At 42.5% G+C, this 26,708-nt stretch overlaps 1 protein-coding gene across 3 annotated transcripts in view; it reads right to left on the bottom strand.

Moving 5' to 3' along the window:
* Nucleotides 1-26,708, bottom strand: part of TIAM1 (TIAM Rac1 associated GEF 1) — a 291,994-nt gene that overhangs the window by 240,865 nt on the left and 24,421 nt on the right. The window lies entirely within an intron of this gene.

Genomic DNA, 26,708 nt, shown 5'->3' with positions numbered 1-26,708 from the left:
ATGAAAAGTAACTGCTGGCTATAGCCATTGGACAATACTATCATGTGAGGTTACGTCACTATGGACATATCACTGAGACCCAGTCATAACAACTTCAATGGATACAGACGGCAGGGGATAGAATAATTCCAATTGCGCACATAAAATAAAAAATAAATTATATATATATATATTATTTTTTTTTATTATTTTATGTGCGCAATTGGAACTATTAATTATAAAAGTAAAAAAAACAAAACAAAACAAAAAACCTTCAAAAAATGCCCCCCTCATGTTTGAAGAGTCCTTGTTATTAAGGACAACCAATCAATGTGCAGCTTTTAGGCTTGGTTCACACTGTGCCTTTTTGCTGCATATTAACATACATTTTATTGTTTTGGCTGATTAACTCCCATGGGAGTTACTCTACCAAAACAACAAAGGTGTGAGGGGGTGGGGGGGCAAACGACAATGTGATCCCATCCTTATTGTTTGGAACCACACTGGAAAAGTAAAATCTGAATTCTGATTGGTTACAAGGGGAAACAAGGCCACAGTTCCTCTGGGGAAGTTTGGTACAGGAGGCTGCATGATTTTTTTCCATGGCGTTTTAAAAGAGACCAATGAAGTCTACCCTGGCAAAATGGACTAAAACATTCTGGACTAAAAAGGTGAGCAATATTTTTCTGTGCTTTTTTAACTTATTTTATAACATTTCCTGCAGCTACTTTAATTTCTTTAACTTACAGACAACCCCTCTAATAAAACTAGAATTAGTTTTTTAGTGCAATCAAAAGGGGTTGTCGGGCATGGGACTTTCATATTGATGACCTAGCCACAGGATAGGTCATCAGTATATGATCGGTGGCGGTCCGACACCTGGACCCTGCAATCATCGGATCTTCATGCAGGAAGCAGATGGCTGTAGTCACAGTATAGCGGCCAAGCTGCACCTCTGCTCCTATTCAAGTGAGCCACTATGCAGTGTACGGAGCCACCTGCATCCAGCACTGAACGGTGTAATATCCGCTGCCGAGGCAGCCGGAACAGTTGATCGGTGCAGGGTCCAGGTGTCGGACGCCCACCGATCATATACTGATGGCCTATCCTATGGTCATCAGTATGAAAAACCGGTCCGTGCCCGAACCACCCCTTAAAATTAATTTTAATCTCATCTATCAAGTATAACAGCGCGACCTGAAGCATTTTCAATCAAAAGCTCCAATTTAAAAAAGGGGTATTCCGGTTTCAGCAAATAAATTTTATTCTTGAAATAAAAAATGTTCTACAATTTTCCAAAATACTTTTTGTATCAATTCCTCAACATTATAAAATCTTTACTCGTAGTCATTAAAAAGAAGCTTTCATGATTTTCTGCCAGGGGATATAAATCGGTCCTTGTCAGGTGATGGACACACAGGTGCACGGCCCAGTACAAGACACAGCTCTGATAACTGTACTGTGACGTCCCAGGCACCTGTGGTTCTATCACATGACCAGGACAGCTTTTTATCTGCTGGAAGAAACCAATGTAGGTTCCTAATCAATGACAGCAATGGTGTTGAGTCACAACGATCGTCCTGACAGGGCGATAGAGAATGAGATATATATATATATATATATATATATATATATATATATATATATATATATATATATATATACATACATACATACACACACACACACACACACACACACACACACACATATATAGATATGTGCAAATCTAGAACTCCATCTTTATAAAGTAATAACCAGATGCCCTTCGTTCAGAAATCGTTCATATTTCGGGCCTTCTGCGGAATCGTATACGAGAGGCAAAGTGTTGACAAGCGGCATGGGGCACAATTACACCCAGTGGGAGCAAGTAATCTGCAACATTCCACAGAACAATAACTATTAAAACGAACAAGAAATCTTCCGGAACGGCTGCAGTCAGGCATAGCGGCAAGTTTACTATTCCTCCTCCGAGCAGGCTGCAAGCAAGTGACCTAGATTTTATTGGCCATGTTTCCATAATGCAATATAATTAAAAACATGCAGACACTTCACAGGCCGAGCAGAAACACAAAGCCGCAGCACAATATGAACATGGAAACAGTAGAAGCTACTAAGCAGCGTGTAATACAATTCACATTTCCAGGGTGAAGGAAGGAGGCCGGAAACTAACAGATCCCAGGATACTTCTCTCAGGGTCAAAATATCCATCAATATACTGCGAATAAAGCTTAATCATTGTGTAATGAAAAGTTCTGCAGATTTCTAACAGACTGTGTTTCAATTGCTCATCATTTTTAAGATCACTGCTGGCAATAAGTGAATAGAAACATTATTGTTTACATCCAGAGGCTAAACATCGGTTCTGCTAAAACAGCTGATCCGATGAGAATAGAAGATCTAGGCAATGCTTAGGGTATGTTCACACGCACTAATTACGGACGTAATTCGGGCATTTTTGCCTCGAATTACGTCCGAAAATAGCGCTGACAAACATCTGCCCATTGAAAGTAATGGGCAGACGTTTGTCTGTTCACACGAGGCGTAATTTACGCGCCGCTGTCAAATGACGGCGCGTAAATAGACGCCCGCGTCAAAGAAGTGACCTGTCACTTCTTTGGCCGTAATTGGAGCCGTTATTCGTTGACTCCAATGAATAGCAGCGCCAATTACGTCCGTAATGGACGCGGCGTTCAAGCGCCTGCACATGCCGTTACGGCTGAAATTACGGGGATGTTTTCAGGCTGAAACATCCCCGTAATTTCAGCCGTTTTGGACGCCCTCGTGTGAACATACCCTTAGGGAGAAAAACACAGCAGTAGATCAAATCTCTCTCCGGTTCTGGATTCCAAGCTGGTAAATGTTTCTTTACTCTAATACATTGTAACAAACCATCAGCTGTGATCAGCACTTGGTCAGTACCTGAACATTAACAATAGTTTTTCCATTCACTGAAAGCAAGCTTTCATTCAAGAAATCAGTGAGGAAAGTAAAATCGTAACATTAGACAGTTGCATAAACTTCTCATTACCAAATCTTATAAGGTGCCGTCATGTAGTTCTCCCTTCGATCTGACCTCTAAATGCCATGGACATTCCACTAAATCTCCCACCGACTCGGCTCAACTTTCCTCAGAGGCCACATGGGTGGTCCATTATAGTGCATGTGGCTGCCCAGAAAAAGCAGAACGGACCCGACAGACAAATTGTCAGGAATCCAATGAATAACCCGCCAAAAAGTTTGGTCTGTGTCTGGCCGGTATACAGTACTGTGCAAGTTTTAGGCAGTTGTGGAAAGTAAGAATGCTTTCAAAACTAGAAGTGTTAGGGTATGTTCACACGGCTTATTTTCAGACGTCTTTCGGGATGTAAACGGCCGAAAAATTGTAAGCAGAACACTTTAAAAAAAAATCTGCCCATTGATTTCAATGGGAAAGACGGCGGTCTGTTCCGACGGGGCATTTTTATACGCAGCAGTTTTGAAAAACGGCCGCGTTAAAAAAAACGCCTGCGAAAAAGAAGTGCATGTCATTTTTCATGGACTATAGATAAACCGCTCCAAAAACGGCCGTAAAAAACAGTGAAAAACACAAGTTGCTACAAAAACGGCTGAAAATCAGGAGTTTTACCTTGAAAACAGCTCCATGTTTTCAGACGTTTTTCAGTAAGCGTGTGAACATACCATTCGTATTTTTTATCAATTAACAAATGAACAGAAATCTAAAATCAAATAAATATTTGGGATGACCACCCTTTGCCTTCAAAACAGCATCAAATCTTCTAGGTACACTTGCAAAGTCATGGATTTTGTAGGATTATAGTCAGGTGTATGATTAACAAATTATACCAAACAGGTGATAATGATAATCAATTTCATATGTAGGCTGAAACGGTCATTAACTGTAACAGAAACAGCTGTGTAGGAGGAACAGCCAAACTTTGCTACAAAAGGTGAAGTTGTGGAAGACCGTTTCAGGTCACAGTTTCACCATGGCAAGACAGGGCACAGCAACAAGACACAAGGTAGTTATACTGCATCATCAAGGTCTCTCCCATGCAAAGATTTTAAAGCAGACTGGGGTTTCAAGATGAGCGGTCAAAGCACTTTTGAAGAAGCACAAAGAAACGGGCAACGTTAAGGACCATAGAATCAGTGGTCAGACAAGGAAAATTAGTGCGGCAGATCAAAGACACATCATGCCTACTTCCCTTCAAAATCAGAAGATGTTCAGCAGTGCCATCAGCTCAGAACTGCAGAAACCAATGGGACCCAGGTACACCCATCTACTGTTCGGAGAAGTGTGGCCTTCATGGAAGAATGTGGCCAATAAGCCATACCTTCAATGTGGAAACAAGGCCAAGCGACTCAACTCTGCACGAAAACACAGGAACTGGGGTGCAGAAAAACATAGGTGCGCTGGACTGTTTAGTCAAAATGTGAAATATTTTGCTGTAACAGAAGGAAGTTTGTTTGCCGAAGGGCTTGGAGAGCGGCACAATAATGGGTGTCTGCAGGCAACAGTGAAGCACGGTGGAGGTTCCTTGCATGTTTGGTGCTGCATTTCAGCAAATGGAGTTGGGGCATTTGGTCAGTATTAATAATGTCCTGAATGCTGAGAAATACAGGCAAATACTTATCCATCATGCAATACCATCAGGGAGGCATCTAGCTTCAAATCTATTCTGCAGCAGGACAACAGCCCCAGACTGACAATGTCATTAAGAACAATCTTCAGTGTAAATAAGAACAAGGAGCCCTGGAAATTATGATATGGCCCCCACAGAGCCCTGATCTCAACAACATCGAGTCTGTCCGGGATTACACAAAGAGACAGAAGGATTTGAGGGAGCGACATACACAGAAGATTCAATGTCACTGCCAAGTTCCCTCAAAAACTATGTGCAAGCGCACCTAGAAGAATTGACGCTGTTTTGAAGGCAAAAGGGTGGTTACACCAAATATTGATTTGATTTAGGTCTGTTCATTCACTCATTAATTTTTCCACTACTGCCTAAAACTTGCACAGTACGTCAGTGGCATCAGTCTAGAACGGTAAGTGTTTAAACGGGTACATCACGAAAAGGGTCATGAGAGTTCATGCGGCATCAGTTATCCGGAGCTTTGCCTGGCATATACGTCAAACGTAGGCCAAAAATGTGATGTGAACATGGCCTAACCTGTATGAGAACGGTTAATTGTCTGCAGAAACCCGAGTTGGGACGTGGAGTTTAGATGTGAACTTTGAAGAAACAAAGGGAACTTGTATGAAGCAGATTTCACAGCTGGTTCCTAATTGAATTTTGCCTTAAATTAATTTGTGAGACTGTATGCCATTCTCCGGGCTTTATTGACTCTCCAGATGCAGATTTCACTTTTATTCCTGAGCACACATTCCTAACATCTTTATCTATATCCGATTATACAATCTGTTCCTTCATTCTCGGATGAGGTCATGAAACTCAATGGCTTTACTTCCTTTCTTTTCAGTAGAACTACGAGTCCCTCAATATTCTACTAGACTGAAAATTAGATTATAAAAAAAAAAGGAGAAAAAAAAAACAAAAACAAAGAAACATACAGGGGAAATACTGATACACGGTTACAACTAGTGCAAGTCCCAAGGGGGAAGCGCAGGACCTCTCTCATCGGTGTTCTTTGAATGCCTGTGTCAAGCCCCATACCCTCAGGCCCTGAACTAGGCATAACATAAGGTTTCAGGTTAGTGCAGAGGGCTTCTTTAAGTTAGGCTGCTACTTGTCCTAGGACATCCTAACATTTACGAAGGATCTGTTCACATTGTGATTATTGGGAGATTTCCCCGTAAACTATAAACGCAGTATGAACATTTTGTACTAAATAAGTTCATGCAGATTATCTTGAAACACAAAACAGCCTCAAAAAGGTCAAATGTCCTTTTGCAGTCAAATTCATGTTAAAGGCACACGCTAACTTACCCGATGAGTGGACATTTCAAGTGAACTTTTTGATGGTGAGCACCAGAGGCCAACTTCCATGAGCAATACAGTCAGACTATGGAAGGTCTCAGCAGAGCAAAATCATGTGAGCCAGAAGACTTCCCTCAAATGTACACTGCTCAGCCAGGACATTAGCAACTATTGTGTAGATCCCCCTCATGCCGCGAAAACCCTCGAGACATGAACTCCACAAGACCTCTGAAGGTGTCCTGTAGTATCTGCCAACAAAACATTTGCAGCAGATTCTTAGGTCTTATTAATTGTGAGGTTGGGCCTCCATAGATCAGACTTGTTTTCCAAGAACATCCCACATATGCTCGATTGGATCTGGGGAGTTTAGAGGCCAAATGAACTTAAACTCTGTCATGTTCATCAAGCCATTCCTAAAAATGGTAGGGTTGTGCAACAATATTAAAAAAGGTAAGTGATACAGGTCAAAGCAACATCCACACGAATGCCCAGACCCAAGATTAACAAGCAGAACGCTGCACAGAGCATCACACTGCCTCCTCGTGCCATCTCTTCCCCAGGTGAGCGACGTACACCATTCACGTGACGTAATAGAAAACGTGATTCATCTGACCAGGCCACCATCTTCTACTGGTCCACGTCCAGTTCTGATGCTCATATACCCTTTGTAGGAACTTTTGGTGGTAGCCATTGACACTCTGACTGGTCCGCAGCTTAACAGCCCCAAACACGGCAAACTGCGATGCACTGCGTGTTCTTACACTTTCTATCATGGCCAGCAGTAACTTTTTCAAAATGTGTGCTAGAGTAGCTCTTCTGTGGGATCGGACCGGACGGGCTAGCCTTCCTTCCCCAGTCTCATCCAATGAGCCTTGGGCGCACATGACCCTGTCACCAGCTGCCCTTTCTTGAACCACTTTTGGTAGGTATGAACAACCTTCTACTGGGAACACCCCACAGGAGCTGGCGCTTTGGAGGTGCTCTGACGCAGTCGTCTAGCCATTACAATTTGACGCTTGTCAAATTGACTTAAATCCTGATGCTTGCCCATTTTTCCGGCTTTAAACACATCTACTTCAAGTGAACTGACTGTTCACTTGCTGCCTAATATATCCCACCCCTTGACAGTCGCCATTGTAACGGGATAATCAATGTTATTTGCGTCGCCTCTCAGCAGTTTTAATGTCCCGGCTGAATGGTGTATATGGTATATGCCCAAAGCTTCTGTTCTACTACTCAATGGAACCATAACTATCGCCATGCATCCCCTAATCCCAAATCAATAATTTTCCCTAAAACCCGATTACACATGATGAATCACCGATAGAACTAGAAGAAAATCCACAACATATGACACAATTATTTTGTACACTGGAAAATGCTTTCATATCTCCTCACTCTCCAAACAACCAGCAAAACAAAGTCAGGAGACAGGAGCCGCTAGGCATTGACGTCCGCAACGATTTGTGAGCCAGGAACAAGATTAACACTGAAAAAAAATAATAATAATCAATAGACGTAAGTCTCTGGCAGCTCAGTCCACACTTCTCAGAAGTGCTGGATCTTGTGTGATCAATATAAACCTCAAAGCAGAGCGCCAATTATGGGTTTTAATGGAGGATTAGATTTTCTTTGTAAAAGACCAAGACCTATAAACATCACAGCATAAGACCTGCATGATGTCCTAAACCGTCCCCTATACAAAGTACGTAGGCCTTATTAGCGTACTTGGCAACACGTCATAAAATGGCTACTCCAAACAAATTGCCCCAAGTAGCAACGAGAAACCACTTGCTTGGTCGTTTCCGGGATCTAGTGAATTTAGCGTGGCTCCCATCTCATTCCTAGCCCCAAGCGTGGCTCCCCTCTGATTACTGACCCCATTAGGGCTCGCCCTCATTTTTATACAGAAAACTAAACCAGCATGGATCCCCTTGTTCTTAGATCCCAGTCAGGCTCCATATCCCCCCTCACTGCTAACATTGAAACCCCAGTGGAGATCTGTCAGCTCCTGTGCTCAGCAATCCCGAGGGCATGTCCAATGTAGCATGACTATCTCCTCCCTTCTTACCCATTGTGCTACTTGGTGTTGGAAATGCTTCTAACCCAATGATGCGGCGCCATGCTGGCAGCTTCTCACCCCTGATGTGGCAAGCAAGATTTCTTCTCTCCCCGGCCAGGTGATGCCACGCGGTTTGTATTCGCATCCATATGATTCACAGTCCAATTTGTCTTTTCAAAGTGGTTCCCATTGGAAAATTTGCTAATCAACATGGCTTTCGTCTGATTAGGGGGTGATCTCCTTATAGAGGGGCAGTTTGAATACATTTTAATGGTGGGAAAAATTGGTCACCGAAAAATTTGGTCTGGAGGTAAGGTCTTCTCAAAAGGAGTGGTCTTCTGGCGAGATTTTACTGTACACATGCAGAAAGCTCCCTGCTCTCCCAGAATCTGGGAAATGTTTTCTATTCCCGGGGAGCTACAGACCATTAGGGAGAGCAGGAAAGTAAGCTTCATTCATTTCCCCTCATGTGCTGCGGTGAGCTCTGTAAAAGCTTCTGTTAAAAGATCACTTCACCCAGCCACAAGAACCGTAAAGGTACGTTCACACGTGGCGGGTTTGTTGTAGAAATTTCTGCAAATGAAAATCTGTCCCATACATCTTAATTGGGCTGTGAAGTCGACTGCGCTATTGAGGTTGATTTGACCTCGGCACCGTCACAACGGTGACAAATGGAAACCTTTAGCAACGTTTCCGTCACCATGGAGATCAATGGTGAGGGAAACGGAAGTTTCAGTTTGCCTTTCCATAGAGGGGTTACCCTACAAAAACCGCAGCGGTGATGTGAACAGGCCCCAACTAATGTTTTTTTTGGGGGGGGGTCTGTTTTTGTTTTTTAAAGGTTCGGTCGTTGAACTACGTCAGATTTGAGGACTACTTCAATGACGGCCATTTTTTTATCATCAATAAAATTGTTAATGAGGGTTGTGTGGGTTTTTTTTATTTCAATAAACCAGTTTTTTCTATGTCTTTTTTTAAAAAACTTTATTACTACTGCCTTATTAATAGCTGCTGGCTGATTTGCAGCGTCCATTACGAAGGCGGGCTAAATGTTAGCTGGTGCAGAAGCGAACACCAACCCCCATTATTACAGTCGGTACCCAGTGCCACCGGGGGTGCCGGGTACGATCCAGTACCTGACCATCTGTAGGGATGGTCGGGCAATGGTGCGGGCGAAGGCTGGTAATATTAGGCTGGGAAAGGCCAAAAGCAGCGGCCCTTCCCACCCTGGTAATGCTAGGCTGTGGCATATCTGGCTGGTTATGAAAAATGGGGGGGGACACCACGTCATTTAAAAAAAAAATAATAATTGGAAAGAACGATGTGGGGATTTATAACCAGCCAGATAAAACATAACAGCAGCAGGCTAGCATTACCAAGGTGGGAGGGGTCACTACAGATGGTCGGGTACTTGATCGTACCCTATCGTGTCTAACATTAAGCCTCACCTTAGTAATGGACGTTGTCAATCAGCCAGCAGCCATTACTAAGATGGTAATAATAAAGTTTAGAAAAATTCTAAAAAGACATAGGAAAAATATTTTATTCAAATAAAAATAAAAAACACAGCCCTAGTTATCCATTTTATTGAGAATAAAAAAAACGCAGTCATCGAAGTAGTCCTCGAATTAAAACTAGTCCAACAACCGAACTTGTAAAAAAAAAACAAAAAAAAAAAAAACACAAAAATAATTAGTAACGCATAAAAAAGTAAAACAATTCTTATACTTACCATTCCTGGGTCCAGCGCTGGAGCCGCAATGCCAGCGAGCTGGGCCCTATATCTAATCCCATCATGTGTGATACTGTATCTAATCCCATCATGAGTGATACTGTCTGCTGGGCCTTATACCTAATCCCATCATGTGTAATACTGACTGCTGAGCCACTGTATCTAATCCTATCCATAGCTATAGGGTCGTAGGGCTATAGATATGCTGTCTCCTATATACACATACAAGAACACACTTTTTTGGGGGGGGGGGGTATATGTATTGGGGCTGTCTCCCCTGACAATTCAAGACCTTAGTGACGCCCCTGGCTGTATCGTTGGGTTACTTAGGAGACCCAGTGATGCAACTGAAAGCTGTGGGCCGTCGGCCATGAGAAGCTTTGGTGGGGGCCCCCGAAGAGCCTTTAGCTATGCCCCTGCTTAGGTAGTTCAGATCCTGTGGCTGGGGGGGGGGGGGCAGATGCACAGACCTTGATGTAGCCCCACAGAAAGAATTTGCAGGGTGTTAGATCTGGCAATCGTGGAGGCCAGCGCAACATTGGCAAATAGTTGTTTCTAGCGCGGCCGATCCAACGTTTCGGTAGTTTCATTCAGGTTTTGGCAAACATCCAAATGGAAATGTGAAGGTGCACCATCGTGCTGATAGAGGAAGATCTGCCAAACATAGTCTACCTGTGGCATAAGCCATTCCTTTAACGTGTCCAGGTAGGAGTGGCCAGTGACCGTATACTCAGCAAAAAAGAAGGGACTGTAGGCTTTGCACCTGATCATTTCACAGAACACATTTACTTTGGGTGAGTCCCTCACGTGCGCGAAAAGGGTGCATGGTTTTTCTGATCCTCAAATTCTAACTTTGTGGCGATGGACCTTCCCACTGAGGTGAAAGGAAGCGTAAATCGCTGAACACCAGCCTGTCAGCAAATTAGCCTTCTTTCAATCGACCCTGCAAGTCAATGCAAAAGTCACAGCGTTTAGATTGGTCATAAGATATCACCTGTACGGCCTACAACGCAGACGTTTTCGGAAGATACGCCATACGTTTGTGGCACCCGCAATTCTATACTAGTCAGCGTAGGTCGACTCTCTGGAACTACGTTCGTACACGGCTCGAATCCTGTTCACGGTCTCTTCTAGAGTCTTCGGGCAGCCCGCACTTTTCCCATGACAAACACCCAGTGGTTTCGAATTGTTTCAGTCAACGTGAAGTGCAGTTTCTACGAGGAGCACATTTACCAAATTTATTCTGAAAGTGTCGCTGTACTGTCACAACAGACCCCGTTCTTGCAAATTCCAACACGCAAAAAGAGTTTTCTTGCTTCGGTGTCGCCATCTTATGTCACACTATGTAAGAATATTTTTAATTTGGCTCTTGAAAACGAAAGTTGTGCTGTAATTGGTTGCTATGGGCAACTAAACCAGTTTTGCTTTGATTTTTAGTCACTGGCTATATATCTCTGATGTTACTTTAACCCTTTCACACTTCTTGACGTACTATTCCATCATGATGAGCACATCGTTCGCTCTCAGGGACAGAATAGTACGTCACGGGAGGAACGGCCATTCCGGCCCCCCCTCCCGGCACATACAGGAGCTGTGAAATCTGAAGTCTCGTACAGCAGTTGCCGCAGCTCCTTCAGCAGGTGGTCCCCGCTGATTAAACATAAATGGTATCGCCGCGTCCGTAACAGCCTGAACTACAAAAGTATTTAGTTATCTTTCAGGCGAGGTGATGAAAAAAAACCGCAAAAAAACAAAACGTTATGGCTCCTAGAATAAGACCACACAAAAAGTAAATGGACTTTTTATAAAAAGTATTTTATTGTGCAAACGCCATAAGACATAAAAAAAACAATTATAAACATAATGTATCACCGTAATCGTATCCCCCCAAATAAAGTGAATAAGTCATTTATAGCGCACGGTGAACACTGTAAAAAAGAGGAATAAAGAACAATAGTAGAATTGCAATTTTTTTAGTCACAACGCCTCTTTAAAAAAAAAATAAAAAAAACACAGATCAGAAAGTCGCATGAACCCCATGCAAACTGCAATGAATTCCTAAAGGGGTCTAGTTTCCAAAATGGAGGTCACTTAAGGGGGTTCCCCTTAAAAGAAGCTCTGCTAAAGTGCTAATGCGACATAGCGCCCAGAAACCAATCCAGCAAAATCTGCATGCCAAATAGCGCTCCTGCCTTTCTGAGCCCTGCCGTTTGTCCAACCGGCAGTTTACCACCACGTATGGGGTATTGTCGTAATTGGGAGAAATTGCTTTTCAAACGTTGGGGTGCTTTTTCTGCTTTAGGCCTGATTCAAACGAACGTGTTAAATGTCCGTGGGACGGCCGTTGAAACAGCAGCCGTCCCACAGACCTATGTAACTCAATGTGGCCGTTCACACAGCAGTTGTTTCAACGGACCGTGTGAAGGGTCCGTGAGAAAATAGGACGTCCTATCTTTTCACGCATCACTCCATTGACTCAACTATGCTGGATGCGTGACATCGCGTCCCGCAGCGCTGAGCACGGATGCACTTCAGACGCGAAAAACTGCAGTTTTTCATGTCCGAGATGCGCATCGCTCGTGTGAATCAGGCCTTATTCCTTTAAAAATGTGCACGTTTTATCAGAAAAATTTCACAGCCTAATTCCATGAAATGCAGCAAGAAACCTGTGGGGTCTAAATGCTCACTATACCCCTTGATAAATTCCTTGAGGGGTGTAGATTGCCAAATTAGGTAAATTTTGGGGGGTTTCTACTGTTTTGGCACCACAAGAATTCTTCAAACCTGACATGGTGCCTAAAATACCATCTAATAAAAAGGAGGCTCCAAAATCCTCTAGGTGCTCCTTTGCTTCTGGCCAGTGTTTCAGTCCATTAGCACACAAGAGCCACATGTGGGATATTTCTCAAAACTGCAGATTCTGGGCAATAGATAGAGTTGCGTTTCTCCGGTAAAACCTTCTGTTTTACAGAAAAAAGTTGAATAAAAAAAGGATTTTCGGCATAAAAAATTTTTAATTTGTAAATTTCACCTCAATTTGGCTTTAAATTCCTGGGAAACCCCTAAAGGGTTATGAAACTTTATAAATGCTGTTTTGAATACTTGGAGGGGTCTAATTTTTAAAATGGGGTGATTTATGGGGGGTTTCTAATATATAGGCCCCGTCAAGCCACTTCAGAACTGAACTGGTACATATATAAAAAATAAAAAATAAAGCGGCTTTTCACATTCTTCAAAATATGAGAACTTGCTGCTTGCGTTCTAAGCCTTGTAACGCCCTAGAAAAATGAAAGAATGTTAAAAAAAAATTATGGCAACATATAGTAGACATATGGGAAATGTGAACTATTAACTATTTTGTGTGGTATCACTATCTGTCTTACAAGCAGATACATTTAAATTTAGAAAAATGCAAATTTTTGCCAAATTTTCTCTAAATTTTGCTATTTTTCACACAAACACTGAATATAAAATCGACCACATTTTACCACTAACATAAAATCCAATGTGTCACGAGAAAATCTCAGAATCGCTTGGATAGGTAAAAGCATTCCAGAGTTATTACCACATAAAGTGACACGTCAGATTTGAAAAATGGGCTCTGCGCCTAAAGACCCAAACTAGGCTACATCATTAAGGGGTTTACTACAGGCCTCTACTTTTCACCCTTTTTTGAATCACCCTGTACAGTGCCTCACACTTTCAGTCTCTATATCGCTGTACTAGAGAAAGACTCTGTGCGCTCAACCTACACTTCTTCACAGCTGTTTTACGCCAACATTGAAAAGGAAGTTTGTGGTTTCTTTTCCTTTCTTCGGCTCTTGTAAAACTCTGTATTTACATCTGCGTCATCTGAACCCTGGATCCAGGCTGAGAATTACTCAGCGTCTTTTTCATTGACGAATGGCCTATGAAATATTTGCAATTAAAATGCTATTTTGATCCGGACATTCATGATGCTCTCGAAGACTCGATAAGAGTATATTCACATCTGAATCAGAGTCTTCATCGTGAATTCTGTCAAATGTGATGTGAAAGAAACAGCCCTGAATGGATGGAGACATCATATTTATGGATTATAACCTTGAAGAAAAAAAAAATAAAAAAAAAAAATGTTTGCATGCAAATCCACCAGCTGAATAAAAGTGGGGCCAAATAATCCAAAAGGAAAACCACATTGACTACAAAATGTCTTGCACGGTTCCTGCAATAAACTTCAAAGTGAACCTGTCACATTCCAGATCTGCTGTAAAACAAAAATAATCTTGGATGTCCTTAAATCATATGTCCACCGTTAAAGCACAATTTACCAGTTTATAAATAGATATAATGTACATAAAAAGGTAACTTCATATATACATTACCAATATTGTATTGATCCGGAGTTACAGCCGTATTCTACTCCGGAGCTGCATTCACAATTCTGGTGGTCATCAGTGGAAACCGTTAAAACGCTTGTTGTCAGACACACCCATTATAGCTTAGCCCCTACAAGGTAGCAAAACATTTAGCCTTTGGGTTTTGTGGCACGATTTATTTTTCACTTAATAGCGAGCGGTAAGGTAGTGCAGCTCAGAAGCTTTTCCCGCTCATACGCCCTGTGCTCAGACTTAAATCAGGCAGAACGATGAGCAGTTATACGGTAAGGATGTATTCAGATGCGGTTAAAACCGCATTTTTTAACAGCGATTGGTTTCATTTTTCGATAAAAAATTTTACCGCTCCAACCGCAAAGTCTGTATACACCCTTACAGCTGTTCCGTCCTATATCCTCTCCCTGCACTCGTCTATGATCAGTGCAGGGAGAGAACAAGAAACTGAGCGATCAGCTTCCTGTTGCAGCCTGAACAAAGATGGAGAGGTGAGTAACCACTGGACACCAGGGATCTGAAAACTAACTTTCACTTCCCTAGCCCACCAGGCATCCTGACAAAAACCTCTTGCTGCTCTTGACCACCAGGGAAATGGACATAAACCACTTCACTGCCCCAGACATGGATGCTGTATAATACAATTTATCTGGATGTAATGTGGCCCTGCTTAATTTGCTGCTGTTTGACTAATTATTCGGGCACTATATGTTAATATTTAATTGATGCGGTTATCGCCCGTCCTAAAGGGAAAAATAGCCACAGCCCTAATGGTTCCGCTTACTAGCTACAAGGATTTAGAGGCAACATTGCTTAGCCAGTAACAAACTTAAAGCGACCCTCCACTTCCCTACAAAAAAAACAAACTATTGATAGTAGAATGATGTTTAACTTACCTAGCATCAGTCTAGTTGGTTCTTCTCTCTCTGTTGCCTCGTTCTATCCCCATAGTCTTCCATCCAACATGGCCGCCGCTGTCTCAGACTTGCACAGGGAGAGTAGTCTGCATGTCTGAGACACGCCCCCTCCGCGATGGACCAGCACGGACGTCATCAGCACTGGTCCATTAGAGGGCAGTGAAGGAGGGGGCGTGTCTCAGACATGCAGATTACGCTCCCTGTGAAAGTCTGAGACAGCGGTGGCCATGTTGGATAAACCCACGAGATGGACACTAGGCAACTTAGAAATCATTCCCACTATCGTTAGCTTCTTTTTATGTGGGGACTGGTGTGTCGCTTTAATTGATTAATTATGGGGCTCGTCGGACAATGTGGTAGAGAGGAGTCTATTAAGAGTTATCTTGTCCTTCAGTCCATAGAAAGTAATTTAGCATAAGCAGAAAAACTGCCAAAAACGCTCTTCCTCATATGCCCATTAAACTGAGGCGCCGAGACAGTGATTATAGTGTAATGTTTTACTAGGCAACGCCGGGAAGAACAGAAGGCATCACGCCAGAAGTCACACATGCGAGGTGAAACCACCTCTCCTGGGGACAATTACTTTTGCGTCATGAAGCCTTCATTTAAAAGAAATCTGCTTGGACACCAAAAATATAAAAAAAATTAAAACAAGTTCTCCCCCCACGAAAAACTTGAGAATTTCCCACAAGCAGATGGTTTTCTATAGAACCATCACATTAGGATATAGGAGGAAAAAAGTATACTACTAGCTTAACGTCGTGTTAAAAAAATAAGAATTCGACAGAAAGGCGAGGAGCTACAGTCAGTTTTTATGTGACCGTAAACCCAGCCCCCCCAAAAAAAAAAAAAAAAAAAAAAAAAAAAAAAAGTAAAAACGTCTAATCATCAAAAAACTTGGATAAATGGAATGTATAAAAATCGCAGTTGCAAGTACAGTTGTCACCCACGTACCCAAAGACTCTGATTTATGAGATTTTATGGAACTTCACCTCTTGCCATCATGTTTTTGGAGGTTCAACATTCCGTGCAGATCACTATCTTGATATATCATTATAGCAGTGAGGACTCATGCACATGGTCGCGCCCGTAATCACGGGCCGAGATTACGGACACGGGCGGCCGACCAACAAAGTATGGGAGCACGGCCCGCAAAAAGCAAAACATAGCACATGTCCTACCTTTTGCGGTACAATTCTACGGCCCAGACACCTTCCTGTAAATAAACGGGAAGGTGTCCATGGACAATAGAAGTGAATGGGTCAGTAATTGCGGACTTTTTTTTTTTTTTTTTTACAGTCATATGCATAGGGCCTTAAAGGCTCACTTTCTGAATTGGGCCCCATTTGTACGAACTTATTTTTGCGGCCGCAATTCACCCACAAATGCGCAGGTGAATTGCGGCCCCATTCATTTCAATGGGCCAATGCACACAACCGTGGTTTCCACGGTCTCTTGTTCTGGACAGATTTATAGTTACATGAACCCAGTCTGCATCAGAACCGCTAACCTAGGTCCGATCACATGACAGAGGGGGATCACCAAAAACCCTGTGAACCCTCAGCCCGTCCATCCAGCCCTTTCCTGGTTATTTCTGCTTCTGGGAAAGCTGGGTGACCACCATTACCCCTCCTACTGGAGTGTGTTTGGGGATGTGACTAATGAACCTCTCACACTCCAGTAGGAGGGGTAATGGTGGTCACCCAGCTTTCCCAGACCCCTGAACGGTAAATCTCTAGTTGTGCTGAGACTGTTTGGGGATGTGACTAATGAACCTCTCAGTCTCAGCACAACTAGAGAGATTTACCGTTCAGGGGTCTGGGAAAGCTGGGTACCACACTAACAGCGAGGATATTGTTTATCACCCAGCTTTCCCAGGACAGTTACATCATGTGTGGATGGCAGACATTACAGGATAAGCTGCGTCCTTTATACAGTCTCCTGCACGACTACAGGGGGGCCCGTCGGGGGTCACGGGAGCGGCGGTCTGTGAGAGAGAGTGGGACAGACAGACACACATCTTACCTGCAGTGCAGCTGGTCTTCATGATGGCGCCTGCTATCTCCCTACAAACAGCTGCTCTGCTGTGTGACTCTGACCTGCGTCTGCGCAGTACAGAGCCAGAGAGCAGATACAAATGGATGGGAGCCGTTCATTGACTCTTATGCCCTGTAGCTGCCATATTCCATCTCTGTATGTGTCGTTAATCGACACATAAATGGCTGAAAAAAAAAAATGGCAGCCCCCATAAAATAGTAAAAGTAAGAAAAAAGTAAAAAGTAGAACACAAGAACACAAATAAATAACATTTATTTTAATATCATACAAAAAGCAATTTGATAAAAAAAAAATTACAAAAAATTCATGATACCTTCCTTTTAAGAAAAACTTTACCAAGCAACAAGCTGTCTTCAGAAAACTTTACTGAAATCACATCATCAACGTCTCTCCGGAAAACAAATATTTCACAATGCCAACATTCTGTTTTCATAAGCGCGAGCTAGAAGAATGGTGAAGTGCCATCTAGTCAGAAACTAAACAGTCTCCAATCTTTTTGGGAATTCTAGCTGTAATTTTTAGCAACTGCCTGTTCTATTAATAATTAATGATTAGCATGGTGCCTGAATCATAAGCACCGCAGTAAGGAGAAGTATAGGAAGAAAAAAAAACAAAAAAAAAACCTAGAAACGCAAAGCAGCGGAACGCAAGAAAGGCGACGGAAAGTACAGAGGGAATAAAATAGGACGGAAAGAAGGGAATGATCAAAAAAGAACATAAGAAATACTTAATTGAAATCTAAATAGGCAAAGTCCAGTATAAAAAAATAAATAAAAAAAACACACTAAATCACTCACTACTCATATAGCTATTCTAGTCCAGTAAAAAAAAAAAAAACGAAATAAAAAAAATGAAAACAAAAAAGGTATAAGATTTTTAACACATGGTAGCCTATAGGTGACTGATGCTACGGTTACCTCCATCTAACATATGTTGGGAGCTTTTCCCCAGTACACGTCACACCAAGGCCAAAAAAACCTGATATGAACATAGTCTAAGTAATCAGATTACTGTTCTTAGTCTAAAATAAACGCTACACTTTAGAGAATACTGGTTCGGCAAAGACTGCTGATAGATGTCAGCTCTGAAGCCTGCAGAATTGGGAATGCAGCTCTGGAGTATAATAAAAGCTATAACTCAGGATCAGTACAAGATAAGCAATGCAATGTAAAAACAGGACTGAGCTGTAATACTCCACACGAGTGTTCAAAGAAGAACATACAATTTAATAAAAGGCAAGAACAGTGGCCTTCTCAAGCAGTTAGCGGAGCTTTAGAAGCCTATTATGGCACGAAAATTCTTTACATTTGGATCGATCAGTGAATGGTTAACATCAATATAGCCCACCCATCATTACTTCCCACATTATACTTTGTGCAAAAACGCATAAAATAGCGAAATGCTCATGATCAGTGATTGCACAGCAGAAGGGTTAATCTTTTCCTGTCCCTGTGATCCTTTCCCATGAAATTTAAAAAATAAAAATGTATATCTCATTCCACGATTGGGCTTTTCCATTTCAAAACATTTTATGTAACGCCCAGTATTTAGTTTACATTGCAAGGTGCTCGCAGACCGGCTGGTTACTTTTGCCGTTTTGTCTCCAATTGTCAATTGCCACCGTGTCCTTTACTCCAGAGTACACCTACACACCGATCAGCCGCTACAGGGGCAAGATATAAAATCCAGGCGAACAGATGGTGTTGGTCGGAACACAATTCAGAATTCCACCTCAGGGCGAGGCTCCATGTTAAACAGATAAGACAAACAACTCATAAGAGACTGACCTCCATCCCCCCCCCCCCCCCATCTGTTAGATATTTCTACAGAGTAAAAAAAAAAAAAAAAGCAACAACTAATACATATAAAAAAACATATTAAAATCCAGAGCAAAAATACCTCAGCTACATCACATTCTAACAACGGGATGGGAAAATGACTGTAGACTTCCGAAGCCACTTGGATCACTTTAGGGGTCAGGTTTAAATTTCTTCTTTGGGCTATGTTCACACAGAGTTTTTTGACAAGTTTGACGCGGAAACAGCATCAAAAACGGCCTGAAAATGCCTCCCGTTGACGTAAAACAGACTCGCGGGAAAAAGAAGCGGCATGCCCTATCTTCGGGCGTTTACGCCTCTGACCTCCCATTGACATCAATGGGAGGCATTGAAAGCTTATTTCGAAGAGTTTTATGCCTGCTGCGCTCAATGGCCGCGGGCGAAAAACGACATGCAGGGCAAGGAAAATCTGCCTCAAACTTCCAAGCGGAATTTTGAGGCAGAAATTCCGCCTGCAAAAAAACTCTGTGTGAACATAGCCTTAGGCCTCATGCACACGACCGTAGCCATGTGCACGTCCGTGATTTTCGGGTCGGCCGGCGGCGGACTGTCAGCTGCGAGCCGCCCGCAAATAGTGGGACATGCACATGGCTACGGCCATTATTTTCAATGAGCCCGGACCGCAGAACACGGCCGTAATAAGACATGTCCGTTCTTTCTGCGATGCGGGCTCCCGGGCCGTGCACGGACCGCAAAAACTACAGTCGTGTGCATGGCCCCATAGAAATGAATGGGGCCGCAATTCTCCCGTGGATTTTCGGAGGAATTGCGGCCGCAAAAACACGTTCGTGTGCATGGGGCCTTAGCCAGCAAATTGTAACTTCCAAAAATATTAATAGAAAACAACCCCAAAAGTTAGGCGCCAGCAGCACATTGGTTACCTGTGATTTTTCAAGTAGTGTTTAAAACTTAGTACTAAATATCTTAAAAAAATTGCAATTATCAGAAAGATGGACGTCCAAAAAGTAGAAAGTAATTCGTTTTCTGGGACATAACATTGATTTGAGGTCAAACAACAGATCAGCTTAGTAGCGCTGCGGCTCCAATCACAGCAGGTCTCGGATGAGAAAACCCCTTGAAAAATATATTTTTTTTAAAAACTAACAAAACATAAGAGTTCAAGGAGGTATTCATTTTGACTACCCTTCTCCAGTACTAGAGCATATGAAGCAAAGTTTGGAGAAAAGAGTTGGTGGGGGGCTCAGACTGCATCTTCAGCTGAAACCTTCCCCGCTGCCCTGTCTAAGGGAGACCAGGCCTACTTCTTTTTAGTTAAATGTTCATTCCCAACTAAAACATTTGTGGCATATCCACAAGATATGCCAAAAATGTCCAATAGATGCGAAACCCGCATCCATCTCTGGGGCACTCTAAATTAATTTCTATGGGCGTTTCGGGAAACAGCTGAGCTCGCTTGCTCAGCTGTTTTCAGTACTCCCATAGAAATTAAAGAAGGGAGCCTCACACAGTCTCCGCCTGTCTGCAGCATAACCTCTAAGCACTGGACCCCAAGTGTCCACTACACTATGGGGAAGCACTCGGATTCCGTGGATGGAGTCGAAGAGCTGGTTAATGCACTATGAGGGATCGAAATCTCTTCTTGCTCCTGATATTGAGATGGGATCCCCCACAAGTCATGCACACGACCGTAAAAACTCCCGTTATTACGGGTCGTAATTACGACCCGTAATAACGGGCTCATAGACTTCTATTGGCGACGGGTGCCTTCCCGTTTTCTCACGGGAAGGTGCCCGTGCCGTTGAAAAAGATAGAACATGTCCTATTTCAGGCCGTAATAACGGCACGGACAGTCCATAGAAGTCTATGGAGCTCTCGTAATGATGGGTGGCTACATGTGTGCACCCGTCATTACGGCAGCATTGCTAAGCGACGTCAGTAAATAGTCACTGTCCAGGGAGCTGAAAGAGTTAACTGATCGGCAGTAACTCTTTCAGCACCCTGGACAGTGACTACCGATCAGTATAAACATGTAAAAAATAAAAATAAAAGACGTTCATACTTACCGACAACTTCCTGCTTCCTCCAGTCCGGTCTCCCGCCCGTTGCCTTGGTGACGCGTCCCTCTCGACATCCGGGCCGACGTCCTGGATGACGTTTCAGCCCATGTGACCGCTGCAGCCAATCACAGGTCAATCACAGGCTGCAGCGGTCACATGGACTGCCGCGTCATCCAGGGATGTCTGGCTGGATGTGAAGAGAGGGACGCGTCACCAAGACAACGGCCGGGTAAGTATGAATTTCTTTAACTTTTATTACAGAAAAGGCTGTCCCTTCTCTCTATCCTGCACTGATAGAGAGAAGGGCTGCCGATTAGTGCAGTGCTATTTTGCCGCCAAAAACGTGCTCGTAAATACGGGTGGAATACGTGTGACACCGGACCCATATTTACGGGCACGGGTTCGTAAATACTGGTGCAAAACGGGTGGAATACGTGTGACACCGAACCCGTATTTACGCCAGTATTTACGGGTGGGAAAAAATACGGTCGTGTGCATGAGGTCATCACAGTCAGTAGAAGCAGACTGCAGTCAGGGACTGCAGTTCAGGACTGTGTGGGCACACTTAGTAGCAACTATTTTAACCCTTTAAGGACATTTTCACATGCCCATACATGTACAAGGGGTTTATTAGAAGTCTCAGAAGACTGTCTTATTTTTGTCAATTTATTATCCAGATAACAAATAGCAGACCAGTAATCACGTGTCTTTCTTCCAAGTAACAGTGGTTATTTCTACATTTAATGCCACTCTCATCCTATTTATAGCAACCACTTAATTTCCAGAAGAAAAAAAAAAATGTTTTTAAGGAAACGTGGAGTTAACGAAACACAATTAGCATGCAGATTGCACAGCGACTTCTGTTCCAGTCAACATCAACATGTGCGGTCCCCGGGGGAAAACAGAATTATGTCTGGGGTCAATAGACCTAGTGTGGCACAATGTAAAGATGCCCATGGCTCTTCACATTAGCTTCTAAATGACTATACTGGCGTCACTGACAAATGGGAACATCCCAAAAACTAAGAGCCTGGGGTCCTACATTTATCATCACTTGTTCAGTTGTAAATATTCCAGACGCCACACTCTGGCTGAACATACACCACGTCGTTTCCTTTTGTGCTCAGTTATTTAGAGTATTGTATATGCAAATATAAAATTTACTACAATTCTAAAAAATTCTCGAAAATTGCTCCATTTGCAGCACGAACCCGAATTGACCCACACGGAATGTTTTTGGAACAAAGAAGTCAGAAAAAGACCAGAACTAAGGGAAACAAGCGAGAACATGAGGAACATATGGACTTCATGAGGATGGTAACCTGGTCCGAATCAAACGGACAACCCTACTTCTAATAAAGACCAACAAGTATTTGTATCAAGACTCCTCACTCTAGAAACACGAGTGCATTGTAAAGAAAAAACAAAAACGATCTAGGATCGCATAATAAAAAGAGTTCTACAGAGGACTCTACTGTTTATAATTGGTTTTATTTAACCCAAGGCCAACGGTGCTAAAATTACTCCCAAAATTTGATTCTCCAAGAGAAGATATCAAGGTTTCAGTTGTATGGATGTTTGAGTCTACAAAAAAAATAAAAAAAAATATCTGGAACACATTATCTTAGAACTCTGCATTGTTCCGTTCCTCTGTTCTATCTGGATATGTATAAACGATTAATTTGGTGTGATCGTTTCCATTGTCATTGGGACATATTCCTATACACAGACATGATTTGACAGTGTCATAGTGTGTACGATATGCCTCATTGACTAGGCGCTTGGTAACACTCATTTGTCAATACATTTCCAGGAGGAATAACAGAGGAATGGCACAACACCGTTCTGTAAAGACGATGAGATATTTCTGAATGCAGCATTCAATTAGAAGGGAATATAAAAACATGATAACTCAAGCGGTTAATCAAAACGCAATTAAAAATATTTCCAAATTTTTTTAACATTTAGTTATTACTTGTTGCTTATATAGTTCTATATGTGCACGCACCGCCTGTACAAAACGACATGAAATAGAAAAATACTACTAAACACATGCAAAAAAAGCCATATTAAAAAAAAAACAAAAAAAAAACACCTCAGTGTAGGCTGCGAGTACAGGGACCCTGAACTAGGGGTAAGCCGCGGGGAAGTTCGAGACCGGCTCATATAGTCACACAGTTCTCAATTGTCAAATCGTCAACAAATATCCGTCACCTGAAAGGAAGAAAACCGACCCCGAGTTCACCTCAAGCATTGCACGTCTCATGATGGACGTCTCTTCACAAGATTGTGCTAATAATATTCCCCATACAAAATCTCAGGTCCGTTATTGTCAATAAAACCAAAATCTGTTCAAAAGTGGCAACTTATTAAATTCCTAACATCTCAATGTCAAGCAAGAAGCAGCTTCAGAAATCTTTGGCTCCGTTCACATCTGCCTTCGAGTATCTGTTAGGAGCCTCTGTCGCAGATCCAATACGAATTGACTAAAAAAATAGCACATCATGCTGGGGTATTTTTTCTGGTAAAACGACAGACACCATGATGGAAATCCAACGGGATCCGTTACAGTCCATGGGTTATATCTGGCACTGTTGGCGCCAGTCATAGGACAAAGCAAGAAAAGCGTGTGGTCTATCAAAAGCGGTTTGACTTCGATGTGACACTGCTCGTTAAAATATTTACCCCCCAAAAAAATAAAAATCGCGTCAACTAAGCCAACCAATAGGTGGTATAAGGAAGCAAAAAGTGTCTAGCTAAATGCGCAAAATGTATCAAAGTTTGCATGGTGTAAAACTAACAGTATTAATAAGTCCGTCCCAAAGCGCATGGCCACAATAAGGCCAAGTTCACATGGGGTTTTGTTTTTGCATGCAGATAAATTCCGCCTCAAAATTCCTTCAGGCATTTTTGGAATGTGGCCAATGAATCTAATGCAAAAACCGTGGGCAAAAAAACGATCAAAACGAGCACCGCAGGTTCTGCCTCCCATAGATTTCAATGGGAGGTCAGAGTCGGAAACCGCTCAAAGCACAAGAGCGTGCTGCTTTTTTTTTTATTATTGGCGAGCAAAATAAAATAAAAAATTCCCCCGCCCCCCACTAAAATCAGAGAGGGGGGGTGCATTCAGGCAGTTTATGGCTCAGATTTAGACACGACTTCCGCGTTAAAATCAGCGTAAAAAAAAACAAAACCGTGTGAACTGACCCTTAAACTGTCTTAGTGCGTATGTATACATGAAAACTATTGTATTCAAGCAGGAAAATACCGGCGGGCTGGAATTACGGAAAGTAATGTGGTGATGTAATAGTCACAGACATTTCTCTAATCTTGAATTCCCATTCTAGGTTGCCCAGTATTTACTCGATGGTGCATTTTTTGCCACAGCATCGCCCTGGGAACAAGCGTTCAGAAAAAAGCATGAAATACGAGCACGCGTCTCATCTGATCGGTTTTACTTCACCGCCAGAACACACAGATACATTTTAATCATCTATAAAACGAGGCCGAATAAAGCGAGACTAAATTACTCCACTAGTTTCCAGCCAATAGTGCTAATTTATCTGGGGAAGTGACCGGCGAGCCCTTAAGGGTGATCTAGAAGGCCATCTGTTTCAATTACGCAGCCGCCAACCTTCCGACCCTTATTTCAGCCAAGAATTACTCAGCACGGCAGCGATTTAACAATCTGAACCAAGGGGCATTTCAAGGTTATGAGCAACGTGTGATTCAGCAATTCAGTGTAAAACATTATACGTGAGGAACAAAAAGTCATCCGGCACAAACGCTACAGGGTGCCTTCTGCCCAATTAACCAAACCAACTGAAAAAATGGATGGTGAAGCCTGCCAAAAAAGTATAAATAATTAAAAAAAAAAAAAATTATGAGCGTACCAATTTATGACATTACTAAAAACTACCAGTTCCAAAATCTGGCCGATCAATTATTTACTTTATGATCGACTGAGAAAAATATATGTGGGGCAATGCAAAGATAGGATATTGCCCCGGATACAAATCTATTTATTCAACTATTGGTGCATGAAAATGGTCACAATTTTTTGGGGGTTTAGTAGTAATTCTATTATATATATATTATTTTTTTTAACAGGGTTGTCCAGTCCATAAAAATTGATGGCCTATCCTTAGGATAGGCCATCAATATCTGATCGGTCAGGGTCCAACTCCAAGGACCCCCACCGATCACTTGTTTTAAAGGGGTTGCAGCGCTCATACGGGTTCTGCTTCCCCTTCATTCCTTACTTGCTCGCTGTGTGAATCGCAGACACAGTTGTAGCAGCAGTTCACAGCATTACAACAGTCCCCCAATGAAGTGAGAGATGGTCAATATTGTAAACCACCGCTACAAGCGTGTCGGCGATTCACAGTAAGAGCAGATAAGGAACAAAGGGGAAGCAGAACTCGTACGAACGCTGCGGCCCCTACAAAACAGCTGATCGGCGGGGGTCTTTGGAGTCGGAACGCGACCGATCAGATAATGATGGCCTATCCTGGGGATAGGCCATCAATCTTTAGGGACTTGACAACCCCTTTAATGTCTGACAAACTTAAGATTCATTTCACAACCCATTTCTCATCTACACCGAACATATCCATAGAGCCCCACTATTTACCCGACTGATGCCAACAAAAGTCGGTTCTTGCCATCTGTTGGGCAGGTAGGTGGCGGCATAATTTTTTTTCTTTTTTATAAATGGTATAGGGCAGCGCTTTCCTACACAAGGGCAAGCTTGCAAAGAAAAAAGTTAAAACATTGGCAGGGTATATGCTGGGAAACACTCTTGACGTGTAGCTCTGCAGTAAGCCTCAAATGTGATGTGAACAGAGCCTAAAACAGTGTCAGGATTAGGGCAGACCTTAAATTAGAGGGGGTTTCTTCATGAAGACAATCCTTTTTTTAAATTAATCTGGCCCAGCGATCAACTGATTGCAGTGGGTCAGGCTTCCAAAACTTCTGGTAGTTAGCCGTTATCACCATGTAAAGCCGTAGCCAGCAAGTTGCCGTCACTGCCTGGGAAACGAAGTATAACATGGCAGCCATTCAAATGAATGATCGTCCAGGTCTGGTGCGCCACAGCAGACATCGCTTATAAAAGGCGTTTCCAAGGTGGGGGAACCGTCTCTATAATGTCCAATCAAAGCACACCATTTTCTTTTTTTTTTTTATGACTTTAGTTATGCAGATTTTTTTGTAAAACAATATTTAGTTGAAGAATTACAAAAATATAACAGGATTTTGGTGACTATTTTAAACTGGACTGTGGTCACCATACTGCAACTTTGACATGACCCAGTTGCGGTTGTATTGAGCAACAGATCTAGAGACGTAACATTCGCTTGTCTGGAGTCATTGTATAGATTCTACTGATTTTATTTTTTGCATCCCTGACATTAGGCTGCTCTTAAACGGACCATGGATTGAGACCATTGTTCATATACAGGTTATGTGACGTGATTCATAAACATTAGAGCTCAAAACAGGTAAAACTATCTTTCTGGTAGCGGAATATTCTCTTCCGAGATCGTTGATGGCACTTCTGCTTTTTAACAGCAGGTATTCTTTTTGCATCTACCAGCACAGGTGTGTCTCTAAACAATCGAAGCACAAAAATCCCATATGTTAGGACTTCCCTTTTAGAGACCATCTGCCGACGGATCTCTGAATAAATATGCAAAAAATTGCTTTTCCTATTTCAATATGCAAGACATTAGCAGCGCAGACAATGATCATCACCATCGTGTAAACACGTAGCTCACCAAATGGGAATT

The sequence above is a fragment of the Rhinoderma darwinii genome, chromosome 2 (genome assembly GCF_050947455.1).
Source record: "Rhinoderma darwinii isolate aRhiDar2 chromosome 2, aRhiDar2.hap1, whole genome shotgun sequence".
In the NCBI taxonomy this organism is placed as follows: domain Eukaryota; kingdom Metazoa; phylum Chordata; class Amphibia; order Anura; family Rhinodermatidae; genus Rhinoderma; species Rhinoderma darwinii.
The sequence above is the reverse complement of the archived record's forward strand: the minus strand, read 5'-3'. Positions and strand labels throughout refer to the sequence as shown.